Source organism: Eleutherodactylus coqui, chromosome 5 (assembly GCF_035609145.1).
Source record: "Eleutherodactylus coqui strain aEleCoq1 chromosome 5, aEleCoq1.hap1, whole genome shotgun sequence".
Taxonomy (NCBI): domain Eukaryota; kingdom Metazoa; phylum Chordata; class Amphibia; order Anura; family Eleutherodactylidae; genus Eleutherodactylus; species Eleutherodactylus coqui.
The window spans coordinates 276,364,688-276,382,187 of NC_089841.1; the positions used below are offsets into that span (position 1 = coordinate 276,364,688).

General features: G+C 47.8%; 1 protein-coding gene across 2 annotated transcripts in view; it reads left to right on the forward strand.

Annotated features, from left to right (window-relative positions):
- The window catches only part of CCDC124 (coiled-coil domain containing 124), a 62,875-nt gene that overhangs the window by 40,417 nt on the left and 4,958 nt on the right, over positions 1-17,500 (forward strand). The window lies entirely within an intron of this gene.

Here is a 17,500-nt window from a genome sequence, read left to right on the forward strand (position 1 = left end):
TATCTATATACCGGATTACTCACCATATGTATATATCTATATACCGGATTACTCACCATATGTATATATCTATATACCGGATTACTCACCATATGTATATATCTATATACCGGATTACTCACCATATGTATATATCTATATACCGGATTACTCACCATATATATATATCCATATACCGGATTACTCACCATATATATATATATATATATATATATATATATATATATATATATATATATATATATATATATATCCATATCCATATACCGGATTACTCACCATATATATATCTCTATATACCGGATTACTCACCATATATATATCTCTATATACCGGATTACTCACCATATATATATCTCTATATACCGGATTACTCACCATATATATATCTCTATATACCGGATTACTCACCATATATATATATATCTATATACCGGATTACTCGCCATATATATATATATATCTCTATCCACTGACTGACTCGCCAAAAGTTCTCCAACTTCCCGATGTCGTAGAAACAATTTTGGCGCAAGCATAGATTATCTCCAAAATAGGAAAAGTAATTGGGTCCCAACTGGATTATTCAATTCTAGCGCAAAAGAATTGGCGTCGAAATTTAACGTACATAATCTAAATCTGTCACTTCCCAATGTCATAGAAACTTAAAATTTGGCACGAGCATTGATTATGTCATAAATAGGAAAAGCTAATGGGTCCCAACTCGATTATTCAATTCTAGCGCAAAAGAACTAGCGTCCAAATTTTACGTACGGAATGTAATTTTCTCACTTTCCGGTGTCATAGAAACGTGAAATTTGGCACGAGCATTGATTATGACATAAATAGTAAAAGCTAATGGGTCCCAACTCAATTATTCAATTCTATGCGCAAAAGAATTAGCGTCCAAATTTTACGTACAGAATGTAATTTTTTCACTTTCCGGTGTCATAAAAACGTGAAACTTGGCACGAGCATTGATTGTGTCATAAATAGGAAACGCTAATGGGTCCCAACTCGATTATACAATTCTATGCGCAAAAGAATTAGTGTCCAAATTTTATGTACGTAATCTAATTCTCTCACTTCCTGATGTCATTTTATATGAAGGAAACGTCGCATGGTTACCTCCACGTGGTGTTTCCTGGGTAACACAGAGAACTATGCAAAATGGTGAACATATGTTTTTCCTCAGTATCTCTAAAGTAACCACGACTTCATAAGACTTTCCGTGTGAACACCAGATAAACACCAGTACCAAATTAACTCGGGCGAAGCCGGGTATATCAGCTAGTGTGTGTGTGTGTGTGTGTGTGTGTGTGTGTATATGTATATGTGTGTGTGTGTGTATATGTATATGTATGTGTGTGTGTATATGTATATATATGTGTGTATGTATATATATGTGTGTATATATATATATATATATATATATATATATATATATATATATATATATATATACATACATGCACACACATATATACACACCGGATTACTATATATATATTATGATGAGTAATCCGGTGTATGTGTATAATTAATAAATATATATATATAATATATATTATATTTATGGTGAGTAATCCGGTAGATAGATAGATATATTGGATGAGTAATCGTGTGTGTGCGTGTATATATATAAGTTTCTATGACATCGGGAAGTGAGAGCATTAGATTCCGTACGTAAAATTATGTGATGCATATTCAGGATGAGCCATGTGATATTCCATCTCATGATGGAAGTCCTTCTGGCTGACTATAAAGAGGCTTCCTGGTGACCACAGCCCATGTTCATACTGATGGCAACACCCCTGACTACTCCAGTGCTTTAAATGCATGGCCATGTAATGCTACACACCTCCTGTAGTGGCCGCTGTATGGTCACTGCGTGCCTACATCTGGCATCCTCCATTGATGTCACTACAGAAGATGAACCCATGGCTTTTCTTCCTCGGAGCGCTGTCATACTGCAGCCTTCTGGAATGGTGAGTCCAGCCTGTGCAGACAGCAGCCTAGCTGTCGGATCTTCTGTTGTGATGTAGGTGGTTGATGGCGGACGTTGCGTTGATCAGTAGGAGGAGGTTTTCCTGTATCTTTATTGTGATATTACAGGCTCTGAATAGCGATTCACCAGTTTGCAGCTCAGCTAAACTTCTAAATAGTCTGTCTTTTTCCTTCTTCCAAAAGAAACCTTGCTGTTGGCCCAACGCACAGGGGTGTACCTGATGTAGGGGCTCCGGATCCCGCAGCAAGTACAGCCCATAGGACATGTACCGAAACATGCATTTCCATGCTTATGAGTGGAAATCAACTGCGATAGTCCGCTTGTGGGGTGGAGATCACAGCATATCCTGTTCTAGTAGTATCGCACTATCCACGTCATTGCTGGCCCGACAACCGCACTGTGCCAGCAATGGGCGTGGAATCATTTTGGGATGCATTTTCATTCGAAATCCACCATGATCCTAGTTCTGCTGCAGTCAGCACTATTGCATCTGTTAGGCCGTGGTCTCACGTGGTGGAATAGTTGCAGATTTCACAAGAAGAATCCCTGCCCATTCCCTACAATGCATGTAGTATGGGCTTTCATATCCCTTAAAGACGTTACTCAGGAATGCTCATTCTCCTGCAGGCATGCTGCGGATTTCTCCCTTTGGTCCCGGATAAGATCCACAGCACAGATGTGTAGCATATAGTCTGCAGCGAGTGGATGCAGCATTACTTGTAGCAAAACTTTACTTGCTTATTATATTTTTCACTCTGCAACTTCTAGAAGAGAAATTTTAATTGGGCTGCGTTCACACGGGCGAGACAGTTGCGCAAATATGAACCCCATTCTTTTGAAAAAGGGTCATACACATGAGCGATGTTTTCCTGCATGGCAATGTGTGCTCTCGCATTGCAGCGCCCATTGTCTTCAATGGGGCCAGCGGCAGCATCGCACCACATGCTAGGTGCACGCGATGGAGGACTTCCATTGAAAACAATAGGAGAAACTCTACAATCCTCCACAGCGGCTAATTGCTCCCCAAATTCATGCAAGGAAGTTTTGACACAGAAACATGCCTTGAACCTGCAACCTCCTGTGCCCTGGATGGTGTCCCTCTCCAAGCTTCCCTGCTGAACCTCTAGCCTTGTTCCATGATCCCAGTTATCTAGTTCCTGCCTCCTGGTCCTGGCCCTGCCCTGATTCTAATTGGGCTCATTATAAAAGCCTGACTCTGCCACTGTACCAGCACATGATTATTGTGCTTCACAGCCTTAGTTAAGCTCCTCTCCTGCCTGCTCCTCTACAAACTAACTGAGACTACCTGATACCAACCTCTAGCTTTCCTCCTGACCATGGTACCCGCCTCTTCCTTTGTACTGCAACCTCCTGATACCGACCTCTGGCTCTCCCCTGACTACTCTCTGGACCTGCACAGTTGCCACACCCATGGCTCCAAACCTAGCGCCAGAAACACTACAAAACGCCTCCCATCCACTAGTGGCGAGCTTGGTATCATCCAGTGATTCCCGGCCCAATAGCGCGCTCTCCACTGTGACGTTAGCCTTCCTGAATGCCTTTATTTTTATGCTTCTGGTTTTACAAAAAGCCTTTATTAGCAGCTTCAGTTCTGGAGACCAGAGACTATTTTTCACTGCCTAATTACCCCCAACAGTCACATTAAAATTGGAAAAACCCTCCCAAAAATGTCACTTGTTATAAATTTAGAATTTGCCTCATTTAAATATTTTTAACGCAGAACTCAATCGCCTTAAGTGCCTTTTTAGCCCCAAATTTCACCTTGATCGCCAGTAAGTGATGTCCTCTTCTGTGTATTTTGTTCCTCCGTGTCGCTGGATGACTCCTTGTATTTTGCAGGACGAGTTCTAGTTTTTATTGGAACCGGTTTTGGGTACATATAATTAATGTGTTGAATAATTTTAGTTTTTTGGCTGAGGGCCATGGGAAAAGAGCTATTTCAGTATTGCTTTTTGTGATTTATGGCATTACAATTATGACCACGACTATGCTCTCTGATTGATGGGGAGGGGGATAACATGACCAAAAATTTGTCACCCCTTCCCTGGGTGAGAGAAAAATCACAGATCTTCTCTGCTGCCGCTGGTCTCTGTTCCCCCTCGAACACTCGTCTGCACCACTAACTGAGGAATGACAGCTAGATAGTCAGTATTACTGGCCCCACTTCAAACCGCTGTAGCTCCAGTTCTGTAAGGGCTACAAACATGTTTTTTTTAAAGCTTAGACAAATCATGTTGGCAGCCCTGATAGAACCGGAGCCACACCCTTGTGAATTAGGGCTCGGTTCCTGCAGAACTGTAATGTCTCTTCTGCAGAAGTAACCAAGCTCATCCTAGACTGTTAGGGGTTCATGCAGGAGGTAGAAGTGTTGGTGCTATGTATCAGGATGTCCTGCCAGCTCTATTATGCCTCCTAAACCAAGATCATGCAACTCCGGTTGGTGTGCCCAGCAGGGGGCAATATTTATTGGGAAGTCATTCAGGTGCTGCCTAGTAATCTAGAGATCTGCAGGTACGGCCATTGTTGTGGATGTGTGGACTCTCCAGCAAACAATGGCTGTACTTTCCATTTTATGTTACGAACTTCTTCTTTTAAAGGAAATCTTTTATTGCTGCTCAGTGCCATAAAGCAAGTTGTGTCAGTCTTTGTTGGGGTATTTATATAGATAGATGGAGAGGTCTGTCTGTGTGTGTGTGTGTGTGTGTGTGTGTGTGTTTATGTATATATGTGTATATGTATGTATGTATATATATATATATATATATATATATATATATATATATATATATATATATATATATATATATATATATAAAATGCTGTGTGTGTATATATGTATATGTAATATGAATGTATAGTGACCGCTCCCCTGGTCTGCAGGCGGCTGTGCCTGCATTCTCCCATAGAATAAAGACTGTTTAGGAACTGGGAAGCGGATGGGTGTAAAGAATAGATCCCCGTCGCCTCACAGAGATGCGGCGGGACTCAGGTTATTGGGAACTGGGATGTTTCTGCTTAGTAAGTCGACTATTCGTTCACTAAGATAGTAGTTTTGCATATAGAACAAAGGGATACGCTAAACATTACGCCCTGCAGACAGAGCAGATGAACCTTTGGTTTGGCGTAAAAGCAAACGTTTGGAACCTTCGAGATGAAAAGCCTGATGCTGGAGAGTGCCGAGTGTCTGTGCCCACCTAAGCGGATGGTCCTGATCACCGGAGATGACCAAAAACTGGAATACTTCCCGGAACTCATGCACCGTGATTGTGCCCTGCTGGTAGAAGAGCTGTTCATACCTGCCAGCTCTCGCCAATGTGTCACAGAGCGACCGGAACCCCTGTGCCAGCGGATCTAAGAGGGGGGAAGAGAACGCTCCTCACAGTTTACATCTTCTATCCCAGTTTTCTTTGTGTTCACTCATCCTTGAGGTGTGTGGGGTTTAATCTACATCCTTAGCATTCTATACAATTGCCTAATGCAGAAGGCCCGGTGAAGATGTGTTGGCATTGCCTGCAGTGACTGCTCGGAGGTCAGAAGGGGTTTCCTTGGTGTTTAAGCTCCTTTCTCCCTCGCTCAGTGTTGTGTGCCGAGTGTTATAGTACAATCCCCAGCATGGTCCAATGCCGTTGGGTTCTTGCCACGGTTGCTGTAGCTACAGATTTCAAGATCCATTTCCTCAGCTAAAAGGTATGTGTAATATAGCATAAAGTGTATAAAGACGCCTACACATAGGAACCCTCTCCGTTGCAGATGGTAAGAAGCGTTTCAGTGCCAGGAGGGTTTCCAACATTGCAAACTGATCATTTGCGTTGATTACTTTGTTCTTTCTTCTAATGATCGATGTTTTCCTGGTATTATAGTGTTCATCACTGCAGCTTCATGGACACAAGACCGTTAGGGCTCGCTCACTCAGGCGTATGGGGCCGATCCTAAAACCCCATTGGTTTACATTGGGTGTTTATACACGTTTTTTTTCTTCACTGGCATGAAAAAAAGACGCAACATGTCCTATTTTGGCACATATTGCACACATTATTGGCCATAGGGGGTTTAAACTACGCATAGTACATTAAGCATGTGAAAAATGTGTGTGGAATACACATCCCCCATACGTCTGTGTGAGCGAGCCTGTAATCAGAGAAACAAACAACAAGGAGGGGGGGGGGGTGTATGTATTTTTGTATCTGTCCCATGGGTGTCTTGTGAGACTTGAAAGTGATAAGTAATTTCAGATGGAAAGGCAAGACTATGTACACCTCCACATTGAAGGTTTTTGATTAAAGCCTTCATTGTTAGCGCAAATAAATATTTGCTAATTGGTATGTTTTTAGGTATCCAAATAATTTTTTAGATTTAAGCACAAAAAAGCTTACAAATTGCACACACTGTACGCCATTGGAAGTCATCTGTTTATTCCATTAATAAGCAGAAATATATATACAAAGACATTTGAAATCAGGCCAGAACACGCCTCACTTGTAAGAATTAGAATTCATTTATAGTCATTGGTTCTCAAAACTAAACAAGAACAGAGATGTCTTGGCTGGGGGCAGAACTTGTTCATGTCTTATGAGTCTTCTGTAAAATGGCCTTCTCATGGAGAACTGGCGCTGATGGCACCAAAGTTGTGTCGGCTTGTCTCAAAATGCTAAATGTATGGCCTGTTCTGACCAAGCAAGCTTTTAAGAGATGTACATCTACAAAGGAAAATGTCAACAATGTGATATGACAGGCTGAAGCATACGAGATGGATACAAAACGGATACACGTTTACGGCTCTAACGCAGATTTCCATGTAAATCCCGTACGAGATGGAGCAGCAGGCCGTGCTATTTTGTCAAGGAAAGTGCTGAACGCAACCAGACGGGCTCCATTATATTCAAGGGGTTCTGTTCCACGTTGTTCCATTTCTTCATAGAACGATGCTGAACAGAACCCCTCGACTAGAATGGAGTCCGTTTGGTTTTGTTCAGTACTTTCCTAATCCAAGCACATCTGTTGGGATAACGCAAGCTACAACCATAAGGTGAACATGGCTTATGGCAAACCCTTCGCTCTGTGCACTCGACTAGACTTTAGTGCCACTTGTCTGCATTCTGCCCCCAGTGCAGGTATGTGGTTAGACGGCACGTGAGCTTCCTCTTGAACAGGCTGGTGGGGTCTGGAGAGATACCTGGGGCGGGAGAGGGAAGAAAAGCTGAATATTGACCTTTTTTTTTTTTTTTTTTCTTCTTTTACAACATTCTTTCACATTCTAGAATAAAAGGAGTTAAAGGCATTGAACATTGCCCTTAAAGGGAGCCTGTGCCATTGGACATGGTGCATGTTTATCGGATAGTCGTTAAAACTAGCTGTATACTTCTACAGCTTGATGCTGTGAGTCGTGACCCAGAGTAGATGGGAAGATATGCGCTAGGTCCTCATCCCGTGAAAGGGACCCGCATGCACAGATGGGTAGAACCAAGGATACTATTCTCCTTGTCGTGTGCTGCTGTATGGCGGGCTCACACGTACCATGCGGAGTCCGGCGATGGCACCGGCCGGCGACCCAACATTCCTGCAAACTCTGTATTGCGGATGACCGCGGACGCTCGCCATCGGTCATGCGCAGTACAGATTTCTTTTCCTTTTTTACCATCTGTATTTCCTGCGCAGTCGCTATGTCAAGTGATCTTTACATACCTTTTAATGCATGCGATTTGCTGCAGATCCCGCCATAGGAATCGGTTCATGTTCGCCCGGCTGTGTGCTGTTGTCTTCTGTTTTCTGGCCACTATCATGTAGAAGCACTCGTTACGTGAAGTCGCTGCCTGCTGTGATAAGGCCGAGCGCCCGCTTGCTTCGGGCTGGATGTCCTCCTTGACTCGTCGTCCTTGGCCTCAACCATCGGGAACGACATCTGGTCTTGCTGAAACTGCTTTGCCTGCACTTCTCTCCCTCCTCTCCATTATACTTGGATTGAACACACACCAATAACCAGAAGGGTGTTCTTTAAGTTGTGTTTGTACTTGAGCTGCGTCCACTGGGTGTGCCCGCGTTTACACGGAACGCTTTATCGCCCACTTGCCGCTGTTTGAAGCAATAATTGTTGCATGTAAAAGGGCCTTCAGTCATGTACACAAGATGGGGCACATCTTTAAATCCTTTTGTCTAACTTTACACCAACTATTGGTTGCCGTAGTTACTCCAACGTTTTGTGGCTAAACTTTATATTAAAAACTCAGCCGAGCGCCAAAACCAATAGCTCTATGATGTAACCAGAATAAACGCTACGGTTCAGTTACCAAGGCAACACAGAAACTTGATTTGGGCCGTTTTCACGTTGCGTTTTATGAATCCTTTGTTTTGTCTTTTATGCAGAAAACTGCATGGGGACCAAAGGGGTGAATATACGACCTCTCTGCCCTCCATCTTACGGAATGTCCAACCCTGACAGGCTTTATTCAGATGTCAGTATATCGTCCGGGTTTTCACGCCCGGCCGATGTACACTGTCCATCTCTGCAGGGGGAGAAGGCTGGCCGGGTGCAGTGCACTGAGCTCCCGCCCTCTCTCCGCCACTCACCACTGTTTGCAGTGGGGGTGGTACATAAGCACCGCCCCCTCCCTTTGCAAATAGTGGCGAGGGGCAGAGAGCACAAAAGCACAAGACGCATCGACTCCATTATGCTTTAAAACCTTGTAAATAAGCCACAGACGATTTGGGATTCTGCTATGCGGCAGAGGCAACGAGGGAACCAAAACTGGAGCTTTATGGGCCTAAGAATAAGTGTGTGCCTGGGGAGGAAGAAAAAGAAGAGTGCCTCCAGTGATGCGGGTGTATTACTCCCTCTAGCACCATGTGGAGGGCGAGATAGATTACATCAAGGACCGCGAAATCCTACCAAAAACCTCATGCCTTCTGTGTGGAATTTGAAGCTTGGGTCGTTGGATCTTCCAACAGAACAATGATCCCAAGCCAACCTATGTACATCAGCAGACGCAGCGCTTCGTCCGGCACACCGTGGCCTTTGTCAAGCTTGTCTATCTATTGTATTAGATCTAAGGATACATTCTTTGAAGATTTCTTGGCTTCCTACCTGCTGCTTTACATCTACTGTTGGGTCACTGAAGCCCCGGTCCTGGGTCAGGGTGCGTGGACTAGGACTTCCACAGTCAGTCTGTTATTGAATCACAGCCCTCAGAAGGACTAGATTTGCGAAGTGCGGCACCAACAATGAAAGCATCCCATCCCTTATCTGTCACTAGAATCTCCCTAATCTTTCCCAAAAACTGTCCCTAACTTTCCCTACTATGACCCTTACAATGAAAGAAACTACCCCTAACAAGTGGCAAACCCTCTGCAAGGGAGAAAAGCCTTATCTGTGCCCCACCTGGCATAATCCAGGGGGCACATCTTCACTCGCTTCCCAAGATATTCTTCACCTCCTCTGTCACGGGTCCTCCTGACTGTGTTACATTCACCCCCAAAGATCCTCTGACGGCTGGTAAAAAGGTACCGCTTGATCCTCATAAGGAGACCCTTCTGGTCCCACTTGCCTTGAGGACCATCGATGTTAATGAACCAAAGCTCTTGTCACGGGGACATCTATGAACAGGCACCTCCCTATTTCTAACTCCATACAATGTTGGCGTTCACCCACTCCACTATATGGCTCAGCCGCCACAGACCAGTAGGACGGACCAGACCTCCTCTTAATGACGCAGCCTTTTTTTCCCCATTTTAGTCACCCCCCCCCCCCCTCCCTCCTGTATTTCACCGTCGCTGTCTGCAGGTTGTTTTTTGCGGGACGAGTTGTATTTTTCATTGGTAACATTTAATGTACTGAAAAACTTTTAAAAAGTGGAGGAAAATAAAAATTAGACGACCTTCTGCCATCTTTGGTGCGTCTCCAGCGCACAAACTGCACCAGCACCGGCCTGATCCCTTTGTGGGTCGGTACGATTGCTGCGATACCAGACTCATGTCGGTTGTTTTCTGCCGCCATCTTCTGCACGCAATAACGTTTTTATTTTTCTGTCGACGTACTTGAGCGAGGGCTCATTTTTTGCGGGACGTCCTGTAGTTTATGTTGGTACCATTTTTGGAGACATATACGACTTTTTCATCGCTTTTATGTGGCAAACAGGGTGACCAAAAAAGTGCATTTCTGGCGGGTTTTTTTGTTTTTTTTTCCGGACAACGTTCCCCTTGTGCGGTAAATAATGCATTACTTCGATAGATCGGATTTTTACGGACGCAGCGATACCAAATATGTATTTTTGTTTTAATTACTTAGATTCTTTTATTAATAAGCAGAGATGAGCGAACGTACTCGTCCGAGTATTAGGGTGTTCGAGATGCTCGTTACTGGAGGCGAGCACCACGCGATGTTCGGGTTACTTTCACTTTCATCTCTGAGACGTTAGCGCGCTTTTCTGGCCAATAGAAAGACAGGGAAGGCATTACAACTTCCCCCTGCGACGTTCAAGCCCTATACCACCCCCCTGCAGTGAGTGGCTGCGGCGATCAGGTGTCACCCGAGTATAAAAATCGTCCCCTCCCGCGGCTCGCCTCAGATGCGTTCTGACAGAGATCAGGGACAGTGCTGCTGGTGCCGGAGCTGCTATACGGAGAGCGTTAGGAGTTAGTGTAGGCTTCAAGAACCCCAACGGTCCTTCTTAGGGCCACATCTAACCGTGTGCAGTAGTGTGGAGGCTGCTTTTTGCAGTGTTGCACTTTTTTTTTTTTTTGTATATCGGCCGTGCAGAGCATTGCACCCTGCAGTAATTATACATACTCCAGGGCCAGTAGTGGTGAGGCAGGGACAGAAGACATATATTTATTGAATATAGGCAGTGGGCCTTTCCAAAAACATTTGGGAAAAAAAATCTATTTGGGCTGCCTGTGAGTGTCCTCAGTGTTCTGGGTCTGTGCTGGGTGTAGTTGTCCTCCTAATTCATACGCAGCCAGCTAAGTGTTAGAGCAGGCTTGCGCAAAATTATTTCCTGGCTCTGCTGTGCGTTCCGTAAGCGAAGTCAGCCTCCAACCACAAGCCAATAAGCGGCACATTTAATTACAGCGTTCTGTTTCTGCACTACTGGTAATACACTATGCTGAGGGGTAGGGGTAGGCCTAGAGGACGTGGACGCGGGCGAGGACGCGGAGGCCCAAGTCAGGGTGTGGGCACAGGCCGAGCCAGTGCGGTGCCCAGGGGTAGAGGCAGGGCCAGACCGAATAATCCACCAACTGTTTCCCAAAGCGCCCCCTCGCGCCATGCCACCCTGCAGAGGTCAAGGTGCTCTACGGTGTGGCAGTTTTTCACAGAGACGCCTGACGACCGACGAACAGTGGTGTGCAACCTTTGTCGCGCCAAGATCAGCTGGGGAGGCACCACCACCAGCATGCGCAGGCATATGATGGCCAAGCACCCCACAAGGTTTGCACCACTGCCTCTCCCCCTGTGCCCCAACCTGCCACTGAGATCCAACCCCCCTCTGAGGACACAGGCACTACCATCTCCTGGCCTGCACCCACAACCTCACCTCCGCTGTCCTCGGCCCCATCCAGCAATGTCTCTCAGCGCAGCGTCCAGACATCGCTAGCGCCACTGTTTGAGCGCAAGTACGCCGCCACGCACCCGCACGCTCAAGCGTTAAACGTGCTCATTGCCAAATTGATCAGCCTGGAGATGCTGCCGTATAGGCTTGTGGAAACGGAGGCTTTTAAAAGCATGATGGCGGCAGCGGCCCCGCGCTATTCGGTTCCCAGTCGCCACTACTTTTCCCGATGTGCCGTCCCAGCCCTGCACGATCACGTCTCCCGCAACATTGTACGCGCCCTCACCAACGCGGTTACTGCCAAGGTTCACTTAACAACGGACACGTGGACAAGCACAGGCGGGCAGGGCCACTATATCTCCCTGACGGCACATTGGGTGAATTTAGTGGAGGCTGGGACAGAGTCAGAGCCTGGGAACGCTCACGTCCTACCCACCCCCAGAATTGCGGGCCCCAGCTTGGTGCTGGTATCTGCGGCGGTGTATGCTTCCTCCACTAAACCACCCTCCTCCTCCTCCAACGCAACCTCTGTCTCGCAATCAAGATGTGTCAGCAGCAGCACGTCGCCAGCAGTCGGTGTCGCGTGGCGTGGCAGCACAGCGGTGGGCAAGCGTCAGCAGGCCGTGCTGAAACTACTCAGCTTAGGCGATAAGAGGCACACGGCCCACGAACTGCTGCAGGGTCTGACAGAGCAAGCCGACCGCTGGCTTGCGCCGCTGAGCCTCCAACCGGGCATGGTCGTGTGTGACAACGGCCGTAACCTGGTGGAGGCTCTGCAGCTCGGCAGCCTCACGCACGTGCCATGCCTGGCCCATGTCTTTAATTTGGTGGTTCAGCGCTTTCTGAAAAGCTACCCACGCTTGTCAGACCTGCTCGGAAAGGTGCGCCGGCTCTGCGCACATTTCCGCAAGTCCCACACGGACGCTGCCACCCTGCGCACCCTGCAACATCGGTTTAATCTGCCAGTGCACCGACTGCTGTGCGACGTGCCCACACGGTGGAACTCTACGCACCACATGTTGGCCAGGCTCTATGAGCAGCGTAGAGCTATAGTGGAATACCAACTCCAACATGGGCGGCGTAGTGGGAGTCAGCCTCCTCAATTCCTTTCAGAAGAGTGGGCCTGGTTGGCAGACATCTGCCAGGTCCTTGGAAACTTTGAGGAGTCTACCCAGATGGTGAGCGGCGATGCTGCAATCATTAGCGTCACCATTCCTCTGCTATGCCTCTTGAGAAGTTCCCTGCAAAGCATAAAGGCAGACGCTTTGCGCTCGGAAACGGAGGCGGGGAAGACAGTATGTCGCTGGATAGTCAGAGCACCCTCCTGTCTATATCTCAGCGCGTTGAGGAGGAGGAGGAGGAGGAGGAGGAAGATGAGGAGGAGGAGGAGGGGGAAGACACAGCTTGGCCCACTGCTGAGGGTACACATGCTGCTTGCCTGTCATCCTTTCAGCGTATATGGCCGGAGGAGGAGGAGGATCCTGAAAGTGATCTTCCTAGTGAGGACAGCCATGTGTTGCGTACAGGTACCCTGGCACACATGGCTGACTTCATGTTAGGATGCCTTTCTCGTGACCCTCGCATTACACACATTCTGGCCACTACGGATTACTGGGTGTACACACTGCTCGACCCACGGTATAAGGAGAACCTTTCCACTCTCATTCCTGAAGAGGAAAGGGGTTCCAGAATGATGCTATACCACAGGGCGCTGGTGGACAAACTGATGGTAAAATTCCCATACGACAGCACTAGTGGCAGAAGGCGCAGTTCCGAGGGCCAGGTAGCAGGGGAGGCGCGGAGATCATGCAGCATGTACAGCGCAGGCAGGGGAACACTCTCTAAGGCCTTTGCCAGCTTTATGGCTCCCCAGCAAGACTGTGTCACCGCTCCCCAGTCAAGGCTGAGTTGGCGGGAGCACTGTAAAAGGATGGTGAGGGAGTACGTAGCCGATCGCACGACCGTCCTCCGTGACGCCTCTGCCCCCTACAACTACTGGGTCTTGAAGCTGGACACGTGGCCTGAACTCGCGCTGTATGCCCTGGAGGTGCTTGCTTGTCCTGCGGCTAGCGTCTTGTCAGAGAGGGTGTTTAGTGCGGTTGGGGGAATCATCACGGATAAGCGTACCCACCTGTCAACCGACAGTGCCGACAGGCTTACACTCATCAAGATGAACAAAGGCTGGATTTCCCCAGACTTCTCTTCTCCACCAGCGGACAGCAGCGATACCTAAACAATACGTAGGCTGCACCCGCGGATGGAAGCATCGTTCTCTATCACCATCCAAATCGGGGACCTTTTAGCTTCATCAATCTGTGTATAATATTCCTCCTCCTCCTCCTCCTCCTGAAACCTCACATAATCACGCCGAACGGGCAAATTTTTCTTAGGCCCACAAGGCTCAGTCATATAATTTTTCTAAACAATTTTTATACGTTTCAATGCTCATTAAAGCGTTGAAACTTTCACCTGAACCAATTTTTCGTTACACTGGGCTGCCTCCAGGCCTAGTTACCAATTAAGCCACATTAACCAAAGCGATTAATGGGTTTCACCTGCCCTCTTGGTTGGGCATGGGCAATTTTTCTGAGGTACATTAGTACTGTTGGTACACCAATTTTTTGGGGCCCTCGCCTACAGTGTAATCCAATTAATTTTTTGCCCATCTGCATTTAATCGGACGTTACCTCAGCTGTGCTGGGCAATGCAATGGGATATATTTATGTACCGCCTGTGGGTTCCAGGGAGCCACCCATGCCGTGGGTCCACAGGGAGTTGTAACTACATGTGTCCACTTCTAAAGAAGCCCAGTGTGACTGGGGCATGCAGTGTGGGCCGAAGCCCACCTGCATTAAACATGACATTACCTCAGCTGTGCTGGGCACTGCAATGGGATATATTTATGTACAGCCGGTGGGTTCCAGGGAGCCACCCATGCTGTGGGTGCACACGGAATTCCCATTGCGGAGTTGTACCTGGCTGTGACTATTTATAAAAAATCGCAGTCTGACTGGGGCATGCAGACACCTTGACAGAATGAATAGTGTGTGGCACATAGGTTCCCCATTGCTATGCCCACGTGTGCAGAATCCTGTGCCACCGCCATCAGGAGCTATTTCTCATTGCTTCTGTACAGCATTGTGGGCTATCGCCCCGCCCCTTTTAAAGAGGGTCGCTGCCTAGCCGTGCCAACCCTCTGCAGTGTGTGCCTGCGGTTCCTCCTCATGGCAGACGCACTTATAAATAGACATGAGGGTGGTGTGGCATGAGGGCAGCTGAAGGCTGGGCAGGGACAGTTTGGTGTGCGCTGTGGGGGGGAGGGGGGGCGGTTGGTCAGCATGTAACCCAGGAGAAGTGGCAGCGGAGTGTCATGCAGGCAGTGATTGTGCTTTGTTGGAGGTAGTGTGGTGCTTAGCTAAGGTATGCCATGCTAATGAGGGCTTTTCAGAAGTAAAAGTTGTTGGGGGGGGGGGGGGGCACTCTTGCTGCTATTGTGGCTTAATAGTGGGACCTGTGAACTTGAGATGCAGCCCAACATGTAGCCCCTCGCCTGCCCTATCCGTTTCTGTGTCGTTCCCATCACTTTCTTGAATTGCCCCGATTTTCACAAATGGAAACCTTAGCGAGCATCGGCGATATACAAAAATGCTCGGGTCGCCCATTGACTTCAGTGGGCTTCGTTACTCGAAACGAACCCTCGAGCATCGCGATAATTTCGTCCCGAGTAACGAGCACCCGAGCATTTTGGTGCTCGCTCATCTCTAGTAATAAGGAAAAAGGGTTTTTTGTTTGTTTTTTTTACAACTTTTTTTTTTTTTTATATTTGGTAAAATGTTATTGTTCTGATTTTTATTTTTATTTTTTTAAGTCCACCCAGAGGACAACAACGTCGCTCCTGCAATATGATGTTATACCGTAGCGTTACATCATACTTCTATCAAGACTGCCCTGGGGTCTTTCAGAAGGTCCCCGGCTGCCGTGACGCCCGCACGGTTCCCTGCGATCTCATTGCGGGGGGCTGTATGGGATCCCCTAACATCGTGCTGTCAGAATTGACAGCGGCATTTAAAGCGTTAATAGCGCTGATGAGCTGCACGGCTGACTGAAGGGTGTCAGCTGGAATAAACAGCCGGCACCCGCGCTGTATGATGGGAGATTGCCGTGCGCACCCCGATCCCGCAGGACGTAACTGTACATCCTATAGCCGGAAGGGGTTAAAGCCCCCTCTCCACTACTGCTGCAGATGTCAGGACTGCCTGTTGTTCTGGAACCAGTAGTCCCTCCATACCGCAGCGCACATGGCCTGCCCGTCCTGATCGCCTTACACAGAGCTCTCTCATGCCTTTCATTCTTTAACCCTTTCCAATCCACAGTCTGACGTCTGAAGACATTATGATTTAAGGCTGTACAGCTCCGATGTTGGAAGACGTCCGTCGGGGTTCCCTTACTGTATATGGCCAGCCTCTCTGCCATCGGAGCCTATCCAACATGTCACCTCATGCAGTACTGGCTTTAGCCAGCAGATAGCGCTGTTGTATAATGGCAGAAAAAGAGTAAACCCCCTAGGAAAACCAGGATACAAATTGGATTGGAGAGGGTTAAAAGTTTTTCCTAGAAAGAGACACTTGATTCGAACTTCCTCTCTCACTGACCTCTTTGAAGGCTCCCATCCGCTGGTCATTGACTCAGTCTGCTTCATAGCGGGCAGCATGGAGCTTTTCCCAATATTCATTAAGCTGCCTCCTCCTGCAGGATGGGACACCATGTCCGTCTTCAGCTCGCCCTCCTTGCCGTCAGCCCAACTTGCCTGTTTTATATGCTTTTGCAGCACAATCCTCCTTTACGTTTCTTGCCTACCGCTTGTCATCTTAGGCTCTGCCTGATCAGATCTTCTCCCCTCCAAACGAGGTTGCAGAGAGGAGGTCCGGGACTCTTCGGCTCGTTCTAGCCCAGAACCCCTCTGGTTCTGAGCAGAACCCATCCGCACCTCTGTAGTGGCTATCACCCATAGGTGAGATTCTCTCAGAGGTTGCAGCACACAACCCCACGAATATTAGTGACCTGGAGGCCGCTGGCCATGTGGGTGGGCTGAGATCCCTCGGGAACACTGCCAGAAGCTGCTGACTGCCGCAGGGTATAACGGCAAAAGGGTGGACTACTGAAGGCGCTGGTCCTGAAGGGGCTCAAGAATCCGCAGACTGCAGTAGTCATTAAAGTGGAACTTTGTGTGAATATGGGAAACCCTCTTGTTAGTTGTGCTGAGTAATCAAGTGGCCGCATCATCAGTGGACGTGAGAAGCCCACTGACAGGTGTATGGGAGGTGACTGGGTCTTCTGATGTCACCTGGTGATGTCACCTGGTGATGTCACCTATCAGATCTAGCACCACTGGTAGTATGCTAGTTGTAGATGGCTCTGGGCACACGGGTCTAAAACTATTTTTAAAAAATGACTCTGAAAACCACTTAGTGCTGTTGGGTTGAGGACTATGCAGACAGTCCTGCTCTTCTAGAAGTCCTCCATAAGGCCCATGGCTTCATTGTACTGCTTATCTTTGGGGTTTTAGCGGCGAGGCAGGGGGGCATAAGCCTTTGTTATGGACAAGGGTGTGCGGGGGGGGGGGCTCCTTCTGCCGCCAGTTGTCTTGTATGTAGCAAGGGTGCGCACAGACGGTCACACGGACAGGAGTAGAAGAAGCAGTGAACTTATTCACGCGGACTGTCGGTCCACATGGAAAGTGCCACGGGCTAGAACGGGGCCCCAGATCCGCTGGTGTGTCGGAGGCCTCAGGAGGAGCTTGCTGGGGGGTTGATTTAGCACATTTGTGTAGTTTCTGCTTTGTAGAAGGGCATTGCTCATCATATCGTAGGGCCTGTGGGCAGCCATGGACCGGCTACTGCATGATGCCGCTCTGATGACCGGACGTTATAAAAGC